General features: G+C 38.9%; 1 pseudogene across 1 annotated transcript; it reads left to right on the top strand.

The window, feature by feature from the left end:
* Nucleotides 1-411: 411 nt before the first annotated feature.
* LOC146323898 (P-selectin-like) lies at nt 412-12,231 on the top strand (annotated as a pseudogene). Its single transcript, XR_014771213.1, has 19 exons — nt 412-531; nt 648-726; nt 821-1,225; nt 1,393-1,497; nt 1,586-1,777; nt 1,958-2,090; nt 2,188-2,237; nt 3,693-4,190; nt 6,061-6,165; nt 6,254-6,445; nt 6,559-7,107; nt 7,242-7,442; nt 7,574-7,753; nt 7,868-7,977; nt 9,498-9,576; nt 9,671-10,075; nt 10,243-10,347; nt 10,436-10,763; nt 10,896-12,231. The product of XR_014771213.1 is annotated as a P-selectin-like (transcript).
* The last annotated feature ends 4,868 nt before the right edge of the window (nt 12,232-17,099 follow it).

The raw sequence follows: 17,099 nt of genomic DNA, 5'->3' as shown, positions 1-17,099 counted from the left end.
TGAGTAGCTTAATCCAGAACAAGAAATCTTATGTTACAAGTTAATCATATATTTGGGATGAAAATTCAAATCTTTAAAGTGACTAGTAAAAGCAGTGAAATGAATGTAGTGTGAAAAGTAAAAGGAACAAAGGAACATGGAACATTTCCCTGTGAAGTGTAGTGGAGTAGAAGGATAAAGTAACATAAAACTCAAATACTCAAATAAAACTTTCTCAAAAGTGTACTTAAATGCAGTGCTTATTTCCAGTAAAACTAATTCTATTGACACCTACAATAAAAATAATTAATTGGCCTCTTAAAACAAAGGACCGTCTTGCTTCAAACAGTGAAAGGAAAAGGGAAAGTTTCCAAGGATCCAGTGGGATGGGGCAGTAGTTGGGGAAGGGGATTGCCAGTGAAAATTCCAACTGTGACGAGGGTTTCCAATATAAATAAAGGCACATAAAACTCAACATCTCATTTGTAGAAGTGAAGTGCTTATAAGAATCTTCCTCTGTAGGCTATTACACATACTTTACTACTAAAAATGGTGAGTTTAGAGGTAACAATGTAGTTTAGTTCTCTTCAGTGCAAATTCTTTTATTTTTTTGCATAAGGTCAGACATTAATACATGAATTTAACTTAATTTATAATGATTTTTACAGGACTTCTTCTGTGGATTCCTTCAGACCCCTGGATCTAAGACCTCTGCCTCATGGATCAGCTTGACCTTTCTTTGCTCAAGTATGTAAATGTAATGTACCTTTTCTAGATATGACTTTAAAATTCATCTTAAATACCCTACCCTCTAATATGTGTCTCTGTCCTTCATCCTCAGTGCTGTGCATGTGGACCAGTGTGGATTGCTGGTCCTACTACTATTCCAACACCACCATGAAGTGGCAGCAAGCTCGAGCCTGGTGCCAGGAGCACTACACAGACATGGTGGCTATCCAGAACCAGGAGGAGATCGAACATCTCAACAGCTGGCTGCCCAAGAAACCCACCTACTACTGGATCGGGATCCGCAAGATCAATAACGTGTGGACCTGGGTTGGAACCAACAAGACTCTGACAGCAGAGGCAACCAACTGGGCAGATAACGAACCGAACAATGGCAAGAGTGGACAGACCTCTGGGCTGAATGAGGATTGTGTGGAGATGTACATTAAAAGGAGTCAGCAGGAGGGCAAGTGGAATGATGAAAGGTGCGTGAAGAAGAAGACAGCTCTCTGCTACACAGGTGAGTAAAAGTAGCTGCCTTAGTTTTGGTATAGTTGTTCATTATTAGGGAATCTCTTGATTTAACTGTTTGAAATTATGTATTGATGGTGTTTTCAAAAATAAAGGCTCAGAGAAATTATTATAATTTTCTATTCAAGCTTAATGAAAGTACTTTATTTTCTCCAGCTGCCTGTAAGACTGATTCATGCCACCATGGAGACTGTGTGGAAACCATCAACAGCCACAAGTGTGACTGCTTTGAAGGCTTCTATGGAGAGCAGTGTGAGCAAGGTAAGAAAATACACTCATGTTGTGCTTGTTTTATTTTAAGTCACCCACAGCCAGGACCTGAAATCTAACTGTCCTGTTTTCTTGGCAGTTGTTAATTGCAACAAAGAGGAGGTGACCATCCCACACAAAGGAAGTGTGAATTGCACTCATAAGTATGGAGACTTTGCCTACAACTCCTCATGCCAGTATTCCTGTGAGGAAGGATACCAGCTGAGTATGTCAAGACCCCTGACGTGCACAGCCTCCGCAGAGTGGTCGGAGCAGCCGCCTACATGTGAAGGTGAGTGGAGGACTGATGTGATATTGAATGATATGACTTTGATTTAAAGAAATTTAATGATCATGATGATGGAGCCCACTGTAACGTGTTTTTGATGGTCTTGTCATCCCGATGACCCGATTAAAATACATGTTTGAATTTAAAATATCAAATAATTGACATTTGATCATGTTTCCACAGCTCTACCAGCTCCAGTTACTGCCATTGTCTCTGGTGTCACAGCAGGGGGCGCCCTGACATTATCTGGTCTGTCCATGGCTATGTGGATCCTCAAACGTCTGAAGAAGAAAGCTGCCAAGTTTGAGTTGAACAGGTGAGATTAATAAGCATTCATCTCTCTTAAATCAGAGATTTTTTTAATTTTCTGTTGAATTGCAGTGCTCATCTTCTTCTTTTGTCTTTTCTTACAGCAACTCTGACATTGATGTCCCTCCTCAGTCCTACAAAAACAGCATCGACAGCCTCATATAGAACACAGTCATATTCTTCAGGGACAAATAAGAACAACTGTATATATCATTAAGATAATTGTATGTGGATTAGCAGTCATAGTAATTTGAATTATATGAATAATTTACATCAGTATAAACAGAGAAATCCAATATGTCAGAGCTATCAGTAGAGAGAGGAAAACTTTTGTTTTCTTGAATTTCACCTTTGAATTTCAAGATTTGCTCTGTAATGTTGTTTAGGCATGCATTTTCTTCCCAGGGGAGTTTTATATTGAACATATTGTTCTACAGCTTCATGAGCATGCTGGAAATGTGGTTCTATTCATGTTATTGTAAATGTTACATAACATTATGTGCTATTTATTGACTGTTGTTGCATTTGAAATGTTTATTCATATTTCTGTATATCAAAAGCTGTGCTGATTTTTATTCATAATAAAACTTTAAAAGGTCTTTTGCTTTTGACAATTTTTATTTATTTATAAGCAGATGCTATTATCAACCAGGTATCAGTAGCTAACAATGCTATTTGCACCCAGAATATAAAAGCCAAAGTGGCTATTTATATCCACATGGCAGAGACTAACTATGATCTATTCCTGAACTTAACCAAGTAGTTATATTGTTTATACCAAACCAAACTGCAACTGAAACAAAACAAAAATAATCTTTTTTTTTTGCAAGCATGTTCCAGTCTATAGATTGTCCAGTGGCACACTTTGTACTACTGTTAACAACCAGAATGAACCATCATGCACACTCATAATCTAAATAGCAAAACCAATGTACAGACACAAAATGTTCTCATTTGGTGAAAAACATTTAAAAGGTTCAAATCTAAATAAAAGAAAGGTGGGAATAATTTTGTCACTTTCTCAGACACTCTGTCTTATCAGGATTCCACAGCCTTCAAGGCTGCAATTTCCTTCTTTTTTCACTTTAATGAGTGCAGGAGTATGTGTGCTATCGTGCCTTCCCCAGGAATTTTATCACTTTCTTACGTCATGCCATTTATTTTGTGTTTTTCTGTCTACGTGTGTGCCAGTTTGCCAAGTTTTTCCTCTTAAAAGAAAGAAAAAAAACCTTCTTGCTTCAAAGAGTGAAAGGGGGGGGGGGTTTCCAAAGATCTGGTGGGATGGGGCAGTAGTTGGGGAAGGGGAGTGAAAAGTCAGACCGTGACGAGGTTCCAGTATATATAAAGCTGGCAATCTAAGAATCTTCTGCAGGCTATTACACATACTGTACTACTAACTTTACTACTGAAAATGGTGAGTGTAGAGGTAACAATGTAGTTTAGTTCTCTTCAGTGCAAATTCTTTTATTTTTTGCATAAGGTCAGACATTAATACATGAATTTAACTTAATTTATGATGATTTTTACAGGACTTCTTCTGTGGATTCTTTCAGACCCCTGGATCTAAGACCTCTGCCTCATGGATCAGCTTGAACTTTCTTTGCTCAAGTATGTAAATGTAATGTACCTTTTCTAGATATGACTTTAAAATTCATCTTAATTACCCTACCCTCTAATATGTGTCTCTGTCCTTCATCCTCAGTGCTGTGCATGTGGACCAGTGTGGATTGCTGGTCCTACTACTATTCCAACACCACCATGAAGTGGCAGCAAGCTCGAGCCTGGTGCCAGGAGCACTACACAGACATGGTGGCTATCCAGAACCAGGAGGAGATCGAACATCTCAACAGCTGGCTGCCCATGAAACCCACCTACTACTGGATCGGGATCCGCAAGATCAATAACGTGTGGACCTGGGTTGGAACCAACAAGACTCTGACAGCAGAGGAAACCAACTGGGCAGCTGGCGAACCGAACAATGGCAAGAGTGGACAGACCTCTGGGCTGAATGAGGATTGTGTGGAGATGTACATTAAAAGGAGTCAGCAGGAGGGCAAGTGGAATGATGAAAGGTGCAGGAAGAACAAGACAGCTCTCTGCTACACAGGTGAGTAAAAGTAGCTGCCTTAGTTTTGGTATAGTTGTTCATTATTAGCCTCCTAAGACCCGAACTCTTGCATGGCATGAATTTTTAATTTCTCTTTGCTATTTGGGCAGATTGGGACCTGATGAGTGTAAAAACAAAGAATTATCTTTTTACATAATGTAGTTTCTGAGAAAAATGATGTCCACATATGAGGACATTCGTTTTAAATTTCAATAGAACACAATAAAGTCACAATTAGGTATTGATGTGCAAAACTATTTATTTGGTGCTTGAACACAGCAGCATTTTTCCTGAGTGCAAAAACAAAATGAGAAACAACAACTGCGTCCCTTTGAGCAATATGGCTCATTTGAAGTGCTGCTAACAGTTGCGGGAAGTAAAAAACATTCTAAACATTTTGCATTGATACTGTTGTAATCTGTTCATTTCAATTTCTAAACATGGCATGGAACATGAAACATTTCACTTTCACTCCAAAACTGCTACTTCCATCTTTTTTTTTTTCCTATGGGGAACCAGTACATCCTGATTGCAGGATACGGTACGCAAGACATCAAAATACAGGCACCAAAAAAATGATAAATTTCATCAGTTGATGCATTGAGTGAGTTCCCACTTCTAGCCAGTGACGTAGCATTAGAGCAATCTGCAATCATTTTCATCAAATCTTTATCAATATACTGTTCTATGTAGTCCAGTGGGGTCCAGCCCTCTCTGTCCTGCACAGTTTCATCCTCAGCCCTCCATCGCATTCCACGCCCTTTCTTGGACTGTTTTTGATGGCTTGGTCCTGGTGTTGTCTCTTCAGGGACATTGTTTGAGACATCAGTCTCATCCTGCTGTGTCCGAGAGCGACGTCTGGGAGTGCGTGATCTGGCAATGTCACGATCTGAACGATATCCTTCATATTCATCACGGAGACGTTTACGTCCCCTGATAGGCTTAGAGGGTCGTGGAATGGGGTCCTCACACCCACTACTGTCCTCTTCACTGCTGCTTGGCTCCTGTCGTGAGGGTTGATATTCAGCATCCCCCACAGGATCATCTATGTCTGACAAATCTTCCACCTCTGAGTTGTCTCCACCAATTAACCCCAGTAACTCCATTGCTCTTGACAGAGAATAACGCTCTGGAAAAAAACATCATGAGAAAAATCAAACAAAAATCTATGTAGATTTATTAATAAAACATGCTATATCTGTTTGTACTGTAGTAAACTATTGTTTTCTACCAAAATCATCCCAAAATACAATTTAATTTTCAAATTTTGTTGCTAGCATTTATGAGAACATATAAACATTATCAACAAAACTAACTCCCTCTGTCCACATTTGGACATTTTCAACAAAACTAACAAAACTAAGTCCCTCTGTCCACATACGTGGACATCATGTTTAGCGGCATGGTAAATCGTTACAGTTACTAACTTTTGTAAAATTTGACTTCCATAACAAACATTGAACACTTTTATACATATCTGAACAAGAATCAGCCATGAAATTTGATTGAATTTTTTACCTGAGCGAAGTTTGGATCGGGAGTTGCCATCTGAACTCCCAGGTGTGTTGGCGGCCATCTTGAATCAAACCTGTAATGTGTTATACTCTTCTGCCACGACTAAGTGGCAGTATAATGTCCTCGTATGTGGACACCAGGCCATTGTAGAGAAAAATTTAGTATTGTGGTCTCAACAACCCAAAATGTCATATCCACATATGTGGACACCAGGTCGTAGGGGGTTAGGGAATTAGGGAATCTCTTGATTTAACTGTTTGAAATTATGTATTGATGGTGTTTTGAAAAATAAAGGCTCAGAGAAATTATTATAATTTTCTATTCAAGCTTAATGAAAGTACTTTATTTTCTCCAGCTGCCTGTAAGACTGACTCATGCCGCCATGGAGACTGTGTGGAAACCATCAACAGCCACAAGTGTGACTGCTTTGAAGGCTTCTATGGAGAGCAGTGTGAGCAAGGTAAGAAAATACACTCATGTTGTGCTTGTTTTATTTTAAGTCACCCACAGCCAGGACCTGAAATCTAACTGTCCTGTTTTCTTGGCAGTTGTTAATTGCAACAAAGAGGAGGTGACCGTCCCACACAAAGGAAGTGTGAATTGCACTCATAAGTATGGAGACTTTGCCTACAACTCCTCATGCCAGTATTCCTGTGAGGAAGGATACCAGCTGAGTATGTCAAGACCCCTGAGGTGCACAGCCTCCGCAGAGTGGTCGGAGCAGCCGCCTACATGTGAAGGTGAGTGGAGGACTGATGTGATATTGAATGATATGACTTTGATTTAAAGAAATTTAATGATCACGATGATGGAGCCCACTGTAACATGTTTTTGATGGTCTTGTCGTCCACAGTGGTTCAGTGTCAGATGTTGTCTCGTCCAGAATATGGATCCATTGAGTGCTCTAATCCCTTGGGTCCCTTCAGCTACCAGTCCACCTGCGTGTTCACTTGCGATGAAGGCTACGCTCTCGTTGGTTCCCCGTCTAACACTCTGCAATGTGGAGCATCTGGGAACTGGAATTCCTCACAGCCATTTTGTGTTGGTACGCCCACATTTTTATGTTTCTAGCATTCAGGATTTTATAGTATTTAAGTCTGTTATTATGAAGGGAAATCCAGCCGCCTTCTGTATGATTAAAAAGAGCTTTCATGATTTGTGCCTGTCATGACAAACATACTAAATATACTTTTTTAAACTTATTTTCCATTGTTAGCCATTACTTGCCAGAATCCAGAGGGAGAAGCTCACCTGATCACACAGTGCAGCCAACCTTTTACTCAACTGCGGCCAGATTCCACCTGCAGCTTCATCTGTGAAAGAGGCTTTGAACTGCAGGGAGCGCACACCATTCATTGTTCTGAGGATGGACAGTGGAGTAAAGCCATACCTACCTGCAAAGGTAAAGCAGCATATTCTGACATACACCTATGCTTACAACACTATTTGCTTACTGCACAGGTTTTTTCACAGTGTATTGTAACTGATTTTGTGCTATTTCATGACATCTCATCATCTTTTCTTTGTTCTTTTTAGCAACAGGATGTCCTGCTCTCAAGATTCCAACAAATGGCCAGATCAGCTGCAGTCCCTCTCTATCTTCACCTGTTTCTACCCAAAGCCCGCTTGGTATGGTCTGCACTTTTAGCTGTGATGAAGGCCATGAGCTGCAGGGTGCACTCAGCACAGAGTGTGCACACCCAGGCCAGTGGACTTCCACACCACCAACCTGCACAGGTACATACATGGGCTGATTTTACCTCGCACTATTCTTTTTATACTTTACATGCATGCTCAAAGGCTTTGAGGCTGTGAGTGTGAAATAAGCGATGGTTAACATCTGAATTTGTATTGTTTCTTTCCCACAGCAGTGAGATGCCCATTACTTGAGGCTCCTGAAAACGGTCAAGTCAGCTGCTCAAGCAGTGAGCAGGTGTACAACTCACAGTGCTCCTTCACATGCAATCAAGATTACTTATTAGAGGGACACAAGCTGCTCATCTGTGATCGTCATGGCAACTGGACAGGGGACAAACCCACCTGCCAAGGTAAAACAACAGCAAAAAAATCTAAATGTTGGAAGAAATTTGAATATGACCCGATTAAAATACAAGTTTGAATTTAAAATATCAAATAATTGACATTTGATCATGTTTCCACAGCTCCACCAGCTCCAGTTACTGCCGTTGTCTCTGGTGTCACAGCAGGGGGCGTCCTGACATTATCTGGTCTGTCCATGGCTATGTGGATCCTCAAACGACTGAAGAAGAAAGCCACAAGTTTCAGTTGAACAGATGAGGTTAATAAGCATTCATCTCTCTTAAATCAGAGATTTTTTAATTTTCTGTTGAATTGCAGTGCTCATCTTCTTCTTTTGTCTTTTCTTACAGCAACTCTGACATTGATGTCCCTCCTCAGTCCTACAAAAATAGCATCGACAGCCTCATATAGAACACAGTCATATTCTTCAGGGACAAATAAGAACAACTGTATATATCATTAAGATAATTGTATGTGGATTAGCAGTCATAGTAATTTGAATTATATGAATAATTTACATCAGTATAAACAGAGAAATCCAATATGTCAGAGCTATCAGCAGAGAGAGGGAAACTTTTGTTTTCTTGAATTTCACCTTTGAATTTCAAGATTTGCTCTGTAATGTTGTTTAGGCATGTATTTTCTTCCCAGTGGAGTTTTATATTGAACATATTGTTCTACAGCTTCATGAGCATGCTGGAAATGTGGTTCTATTCATGTTATTGTAAATGTTACATAATATTATGTGCTATTTATTGACTGTTGTTGCATTTAAAATGTTTATTCATATTTCTGTATATCAAAAGCTGTGCTGATTTTTATACATAATAAAACTTTAAACCATCTTTTGCTTTTGACCATTTTTATTTATTTATAAGCAGATGCTATTATCAACCAGGTATCAGTAGCTAACAATGCTATTTGCACCCAGAATATAAAAGCCAAAGTGGCTATTTATATCCACATGGCAGAGACTAACCATGATCTATTCCTGAACTTAACCAAGTAATTATATTGTTTATACCAAACCAAACTGCAACTGAAACAAAACAAAAATAATTGTCCAGTGGCACACTTTGTACTACTGTTAACAACCAGAATGAACCATCATGCACACTCATAATCTAAATAGCAAAAACAATGTACAGACACAAAATGTTCTCATTTGGTGAAAAACATTTAAAAGGTTAAAATCTAAATAAAAGAAAGGTGGGAATAATTTTGTCAGTTTCTCAGACACTCTGTCTTATCAGGATTCCACAGCCTTCAAGGCTGCAATTTCTTTCTTTTTTCACTTTAATAAGTGCAGGAGTATGTGTGCTATCGTGCCTTCCCCAGGAAACTTATCACTTTCTTACGTCATGCCATTTATTTTGTGTTTTTCTGTCTACGTGTGTGCCAGTTTGCCAAGTTTTTCCTCTTGAAAGAAAGAAAAAAAAACCTTCTTGCTTCAAAGAGTGAAAGGAGGGGGGAAGCTTTCCAAGGATCTGGTGGGATGGGGCAGTAGTTGGGGAAGGGGATTTCCAGTGAAAAGTCAGACCGTGACGAGGTTCCAGTATATATAAAGCTGGCAATCTAAGAATCTTCTTCTGTAGGCTATTACACATACTGTACTACTAACTTTACTACTGAAAATGGTGAGTGTAGAGGTAACATTGTAGTTTAGTTCTCTTCAGTGCAAATTCTTTTATTTTTTGCATAAGGTCAGACATTAATACATGAATTTAACTTAATTTATGATGATTTTTACAGGACCTCTTCTGTGGATTCCTTCAGACCCCTGGATCTAAGACCTCTGCCTCATGGATCAGCTTGACCTTTCTTTGCTCAAGTATGTAAATGTAATGTACCTTTTCTAGATATGACTTTAAAATTCATCTTAATTACCCTACCCTCTAATATGTGTCTCTGTCCTTCATCCTCAGTGCTGTGCATGTGGACCAGCGTGGATTGTTGTTCCTACTACTATTCCAACACCACCATGAACTGGCAGCAAGCTCGAGCCTGGTGCCAGGAGCACTACACAGACATGGTGGCTATCCAGAACCAGGAGGAGATCGAACATCTCAACAGCTGGCTGCCCATGAAACCCACCTACTACTGGATCGGGATCCGCAAGATCAATAACGTGTGGACCTGGGTTGGAACCAACAAGACTCTGACAGCAGAGGCAACCAACTGGGCAGCTGGCGAACCAAACAATGGCAAGAGTGGACAGACCTCTGAGCTGAATGAGGATTGTGTGGAGATGTACATTAAAAGGAGTCAGCAGGAGGGCAAGTGGAATGATGAAAGGTGCGTGAAGAAGAAGACAGCTCTCTGCTACACAGGTGAGTAAAAGTAGCTGCCTTAGTTTTGGTATAGTTGTTCATTATTAGGGAATCTCTTGATTTAACTGTTTTAAATTATGTATTGATGGTGTTTTCAAAAATAAAAGCTCAGCGAAATTATTATAATATTCTATTCAAGCTTAATGAAAGTACTTTATTTTCTCCAGCTGCCTGTAAGACTGACTCATGCCACCATGGAGACTGTGTGGAAACCATCAACAGCCACAAGTGTGACTGCTTTGAAGGCTTCTATGGAGAGCAGTGTGAGCAAGGTAAGAAAATACACTCATGTTGTGCTTGTTTTATTTTAAGTCACCCTCAGCCAGGACCTGAAATCTAACTGTCCTGTTTTCTTGGCAGTTGTTAATTGCAACAAAGAGGAGGTGACCGTCCCACACAAAGGAAGTGTGAATTGCACTCATAAGTATGGAGACTTTGCCTACAACTCCTCATGCCAGTATTCCTGTGAGGAAGGATACCAGCTGAGTATGTCAAGACCCCTGAGGTGCACAGCCTCCGCAGAGTGGTCGGAGCAGCCGCCTACATGTGAAGGTGAGTGGAGGACTGATGTGATATTGAATGATATGACTTTGATTTAAAGAAATGTAAATTTAATTTAAAAAAAATTCTAACACTCTGCAATGTGGAGCATCTGGGAACTGGAATTCCTCACAGCCATTTTGTGTTGGTACGCTCACATTTTTATGTTTCTAGCATTCAGGATTTTATAGTATTTAAGTCTGTTATTATGAAGGGAAAGTTATATGATTCTTTAAAAAGGCTGCTGTTGACCTCTTCTGTTCCTCCCTCTGTCTTGCAGCTGTCCAGTGCCCCGCTATCTTGGAGCTGGAGAATGGCGTCGCCAGCTGTGGAGGTGATTCAGACATGAAATTCAGCTATGGAAACACCTGCAGCTTCAGCTGTGCTCATGGCTACCAGCTGGTGGGACCGAGCAGTGTGACATGCACATCCGCAGCTGAGTGGAGTGAGAGGATGCCTCACTGTGAACCCACTGAGGTTGAAATGACGTCTTTTCTGCGTCGTTTTTGCATATCCAAATTTGGTCCCATGAAAGTGTAGAGTGTAACGTCACACATTTTTTCCCCGACGTCTACCGAACGTCCAGTTATTAATGTCCACAGGACCTCTATATAAAGGCTAATTGTAGTCCAGATGTGGTCGTTATGGACGTCTTTTCCATGTCAAATTTAATCTTATTTTACACATGGCTTTTATGCTGCTTCTAGGCTCTGTGCATAACTGTAGTCCCATTTCAGAAGGTGGCATACTGTTCCAGTTCATTTTCCCTATAGCTTCATTTGATTGTCTCAGCAGCAGATAATTGGAAATGCAAAGGTGCAATGCATTTCCAGTTCAAACCTGCTGCTGAGCCAAATGAAGCTACAGGAAAATTAACTGGTACAGGAAACAGGTCCTCCACCTCCTGGAAACATGGGACTACAGTTATACACAGAGGTTTACAAATAAATCACAATTCAATCCACACTCATTTATTTACATCTTTATTTTTGTTAGTCACTGACACAAACATGTCATTAAAGGTTTGCTACACGGATGGCAAGACTTAGTAAAACTTTAATAAAGCTTTTGACTTTGAATTTCCTGCCAACTAGTAAAAACAAGGAACAGGTAGTGAACAGGGAGTGACATTCTCCACGGATAATCAGACTGTTGTGTACCCTCCACCGCCACTTCTTTGTGGCACATGCCTCAGATGCTCTGCGGCATGCATCTTTATGAAGTTCTCGGAGGCCGTCGCATCAAATTTCATGACTCCGTCTGCACGGGCAGAAAAAGACAAATGATTAGAAATATCCAAAGGCAAGTCCCCATATTTGTAAGCAAAATATGCTGCCTGAGCATCCACTAGCAATACTGAATTAATACAAAACCATTTGAGCAAATGTTAAGATAGCCATGATAGACAGTTGGCATTGTATTTTAAATGTCATCAGGAATGGAAATGTTTTGTCCAATCATTATGTACAGATTGGCAGGAGCTATTTTTCTTCCCTTGGTCAACATGAAATATGGACTTGCCTTGTATTGCTCTGTAAAGCTTCGTCTTTTCCAAAGGCTTCTTTCCCTTTTTCCCCTTCCTGTTGAAATTTGCCATTAGGGCGTTAGTGAAGAGCCTAAAGAAAAATAAATTACATTTATAAATCAATGTGAATGATATATTTAAGAATAACATTTCACATGTCAAACCCTCATTTTTATCCCTCTACAACAAATCTCCTTGTCAGGAGCAGCTGCTCTATAAGCTCACAATGCATTGTGCTGTGAAATTGTAATTTTGCTTAATTATCACCTAATTATACCTATATTATATAGTTATATAGTGTATTGTGTTATGCTAGGCTATCCATTACTTCCAGACTTGTAATACCTACCAGGGCATCAAAGGCTTCTGCATCACAGAGTTGTTGCTCCTCTCTCTCAAAATCCTCTATGGTCTCCATCCTCTCAATGTTCACGGCTGAAGAGGCAGGTTGTGCTTATCTAAGGTGATTTCGGAGGTCGGCCAGTACGCTCAAGACCTTTTTCTGGTAGACTGCAATAAATAAACACATTTGTTAATTACAATGATTTCCTCCAATTAGAATAGCAAGGCTAGCTAGCTGGTTCTCAGTTGTTTTTGTAATCAGCTTCAGTGTTTGTTATTAATACAGTAGACGGTGTTGGACAAAAAAACAAAATTCAAACAAGTGTCATCATCTGACATGATAGAAACCACCCTACAATTGACGGTAGAAAAACAAGTCACTGCTATAATTGAAAAGCAGTTTCTGTGGACACAGAGAACAGTAGAGGAAGAAGGAAGAGAGGTGGTGGTACTGTAGCAGGTCTTGTAACACACCACTGCATCAATTCACATCCTCCCCTCAGATTACTGTAAAGGATGAATGAAATAGTAATGTAGAACAAATGATAAAAATAAAATAAATATGCCTTGCCTCATCACAAAGTAAATACAATAACTCTTAATATACCTGCAATGATACATCATGCAACAAGGACTGCATCTGTCAACATCTTCCTCTCAGCATGCTGTAAAAAAGGTGCAAAAAAAACAAAAGTGGTGACAAAAATAAAACACCTATGCCCTGTCTCACGTGTTTCATTCGTCACAGAGTAAACACAATGACCTTATGTGTACTCACACACACACATATATAACATTGGGAGAATAAAAATGCATTTTTACGTTCGTTTCACACAAATACTACAGAAAACTCCATTCCCCATAACGCTTTGCGTCGCAAGGCGCAACGCGAAGCTAACAGCAACACTTAAAAGGAACACTAACTTTCAGGTAACTTCAAAATGCTTTACAGTACAGACTTGAACTTTATGCATTACGACTATCTTACATAAATCTCCAAAGATATTATCACAATGCCATTCATTTAAGACTGGAACAAAATTTACAGGTTTACTCCACCAACAGACCTATCTCTCTCACCTCCAAATGCAGACTGAGAGAGAGTTACTTCTGCGCATGCACCACAGCGCAGCTGGGGCGTTCACTGACAAAAATACAAAACATTCTCATGAAAACAAAAGCATGTAAATATTACTCTTTTTCATAATACTGTAAACAAACTCACAACTATGTTATGACTGATCCAACACAATACCTGAGTACCAAACAGATCAATCTAAGTACTTTAAATCTGTACATTCCTCCTCTTTTCTTGCCTGCTAGTTAGAATATACCAGTTTACTGAACAGAGCTTAAATTTAGCTGGAATACCCGAACACACTATTACTGTGTCTCTTTCTTGCTCAGTGTCCTGTCGTCTCACAATGCCAATACATCAATGAGAACGTCATCCAGTCCTCCTGGGGATTAATTTTGTCCTTTAGAGCTCTTTCTGTTTTTGTGGTGGTCCCGAGGGAACCTGGAACCCATTTTGAGAACTACTGTAGCAGACAGTCTTATATGAAGCGAATTACAGGTGCAATAGCATAGAAAATGAGATTAACCCTTTTCAGCAAATCACCAGTTATCATGTTAGAAGAGAAAACTCGGAGCTGGAGGTAGAAACTAACATGCAATGATTCTTATTAGGCGTGACAAGCTCACTGACTACATTAGAGGGTTAGCCCAGGTGAAGTTAGTGGATAAAGCAAGAGAGGTGAGGTTGAGAGGGTTTGGACATGTGCGGAAGTGGGATGAGGGTTACATTGAGAGAAGGATGTTGTGGCAAGAAGAGAGAGCTAAAGGAATAAGAAAATTCAACCTTTAATATTTGTGTTCCAGACCATGGTGAAGGGGTATAAGGACAAAACCACCAGTTTCTTGTGGGAGGCAGGCCACTTTGCGGAAAAGATCCCTTTCATGCAGTAGTCCATTTTTTATCCTGACCTGACCATTTCCTATGCACACAATCATTTTTATTTTATTTTTTTTTTTGCAAGCATGTTCCAGTCTATAGATTGTCCAGTGGCACACTTTGTACTACTGTTAACAACCAGAATGAATCATCATGCACACTCATAATCTAAATAGCAAAAACAATGTACAGACACAAAATATTCTCATTTGGTGAAAAACATGTAAAAGGTTCAAATCTAAATAACAGAAACGTGGGAATAATTTTGTCACTTTCTCAGACACTCTGTCTTATCAGGATTCCACAGCCTTCAAGGCTGCAATTTCCTTCTTTTTTCACTTTAATCAGTGCAGGAGTATGTGTGCTATCGTGCCTTCCCCAGGAAACTTATCACTTCTTACATTGTGCCATTTATTTTGTGTTTTCCTGTCTGCGTGTGTGCCAGTTTGCCAAGTTTTTAAGTGCATTTGTCAGTTATTTAGTCAAATATGCAGACTGAGAGACAGTTACTTCTGCACATGCACCACAGCGCAGCTGGGGCGTTCACTGACAAAAATACAAAACTATGTTATGACCAGTGGTGGACAAAGTACTCAACCCCAGTACTTGAGTCAAAGTACAGATACTCCTGGTCAAATATTACTCAACTACAAGTGAAAGTTTCTCAGTCAAAACTTTACTCAAGTTAAAGTATTAGAGTACTTGCTTTTAAAAATACTTAAGTATTCAAAAGTCCAAATTACAAAGTACATTTTCTAATATCAATACATGCTGTATTGTTTTCATGATGCATTTACAGAAGCTTGTAACTCTCTGAAACCATCTAATGATGCACTGATGCTTGTAGAACCACTCTGCTACACAAAGTCTATAGAAACATGCATAAAAACTTCAGCATAGAAATACAGTCAAAAATTTAAATAACTGAGATTTCTTTCTGTCTTCAGAGGCAGTATATACATGAATTATGCTGTATTTTTCACCCTTATGAAAACAATCCAACTTTAAAAGCTACCTGGAATAATTAATAATTATAATAACATCTTGAGATTTAATTTTGTCTTTCTCCTGCTGTCACCATTACTGCTTTTTGTTTGAATGAAAGAGGGAGAGTTTGCTTGTTATTGTTACAGAGCACGCCTGGACGTATTTCCACTTTTACATCAGTCCCATTTGAGAGGAGCTACTGTGATTGGTTTCTTTCTGTGAGGAACACAGCATGTGACCAACTGCATTTTAGAAAAGAAAAAACACCAACAGCTGACTTCAAAGCTCAGTCGAAAAGTAACAACAACCTTCCTAGAAATGTAGTGGAGTCAAAAGTACAATATTTGTCTTTGAAATGTAGTGGAGTGAAAGTCATAAGTTTCCAAAAAACAAATACTCAAGTAAAGTACAGATACTCAAAAAATGTACTTAAGTACAGTACTCAAGTAAATGTACTTCACTACTGTCCACCACTGGTTATGACTGATCCAACACAATATGCCACAGACACCAATCACCATCCTGTGGCACCAGGAAGTTTGTACATTAGCACATTATTAATACGTTAATACCAGGGTTGGGCAGTAATGGATTACATGTGATTGGGTTTATGTAATCACAATAGCAAAACTGATATAAAAAATATATATATATCATTCCAGATAGATTTGAAAAAATATGTAAATCATAGCTTCACTGTAAAGTAGTACTTGATTTTATTTTATGTCTTTAAAATATGGTAATGAATTGTTCATTAATAAAATGAATAATTAGTAATTTTTTCATGATAACCAATGCTCTGTTAACTCATGAAAATTACATCTGACATGATTCCTCTGAGAAGTGCTCCAAAGAAGAACCCTGTGCAAAAATACATTCATTTGTGCTGAAAATGTATTGAGATGTTAAAAGAGGAAAAAGAACATTCATGGAAATTCTTGTCCATTTTTTAGTATAAAGTGCAATATTTTCAATATTTGATTTTTTAAGTAATCCGAAAGTAATCCAAAAATATTCAAATCAGGTTTCAGGTAAGTATTTAGATCTTTTGCTTAAATTAAAGTTTCTTATAGAACTAGATAAAATACTTTATCCTATTTATGTGTAAAAATCCTGCACAGGTCAAATAAATATTAGCATTAGAAATTTAATTAGGTTAGGTTGAACTGTATCTACTTATAACCACTTTATGTTTAGCTGAGTAGCTTAATCCAGAACAAGAAATCTTATGTTACAAGTTAATCATATATTTGGGAAGAAAATTCAAATCTTTAAAGTGACTAGTAAAAGCAGTGAAATGAATGTAGTGTGAAAAATAAAAGGAACAAAGGAACATGGAACATTTCCCTGTGAAGTGTAGTGGAGTAGAAGGATAAAGTAGCATAGTATTTCCAGTGAAATTATTTCTATTGACACCAACAATAAAAATAATTAGTTGTCCTCTTAAAACAAAGGACCTTCTTTCTTCAAAGGAAGTGGGAACGTGTCCAAGCATCCGGTGGGATGGGGCAATAGTTGGGGAAAGGAATTTCCAATGAAAAGTCCGACCATGACGAGTTTCCAGGAAATGTGGATCTGCCTGCATAAAAGCCGGCACCTCTGCACATAAAACTCAACATCTCATTTGTAGAAGTGAAGTGCTTATAAGAATCTTTTTCTGTAGGCTATTACACATA

The sequence above is a fragment of the Lutjanus erythropterus genome, chromosome 7, assembly GCF_056507025.1.
Source record: "Lutjanus erythropterus isolate fLutEry1 chromosome 7, fLutEry1.hap2, whole genome shotgun sequence".
Classification (NCBI taxonomy): domain Eukaryota; kingdom Metazoa; phylum Chordata; class Actinopteri; order Lutjaniformes; family Lutjanidae; genus Lutjanus; species Lutjanus erythropterus.
This window is presented reverse-complemented; position numbering and strand designations above follow the sequence as displayed.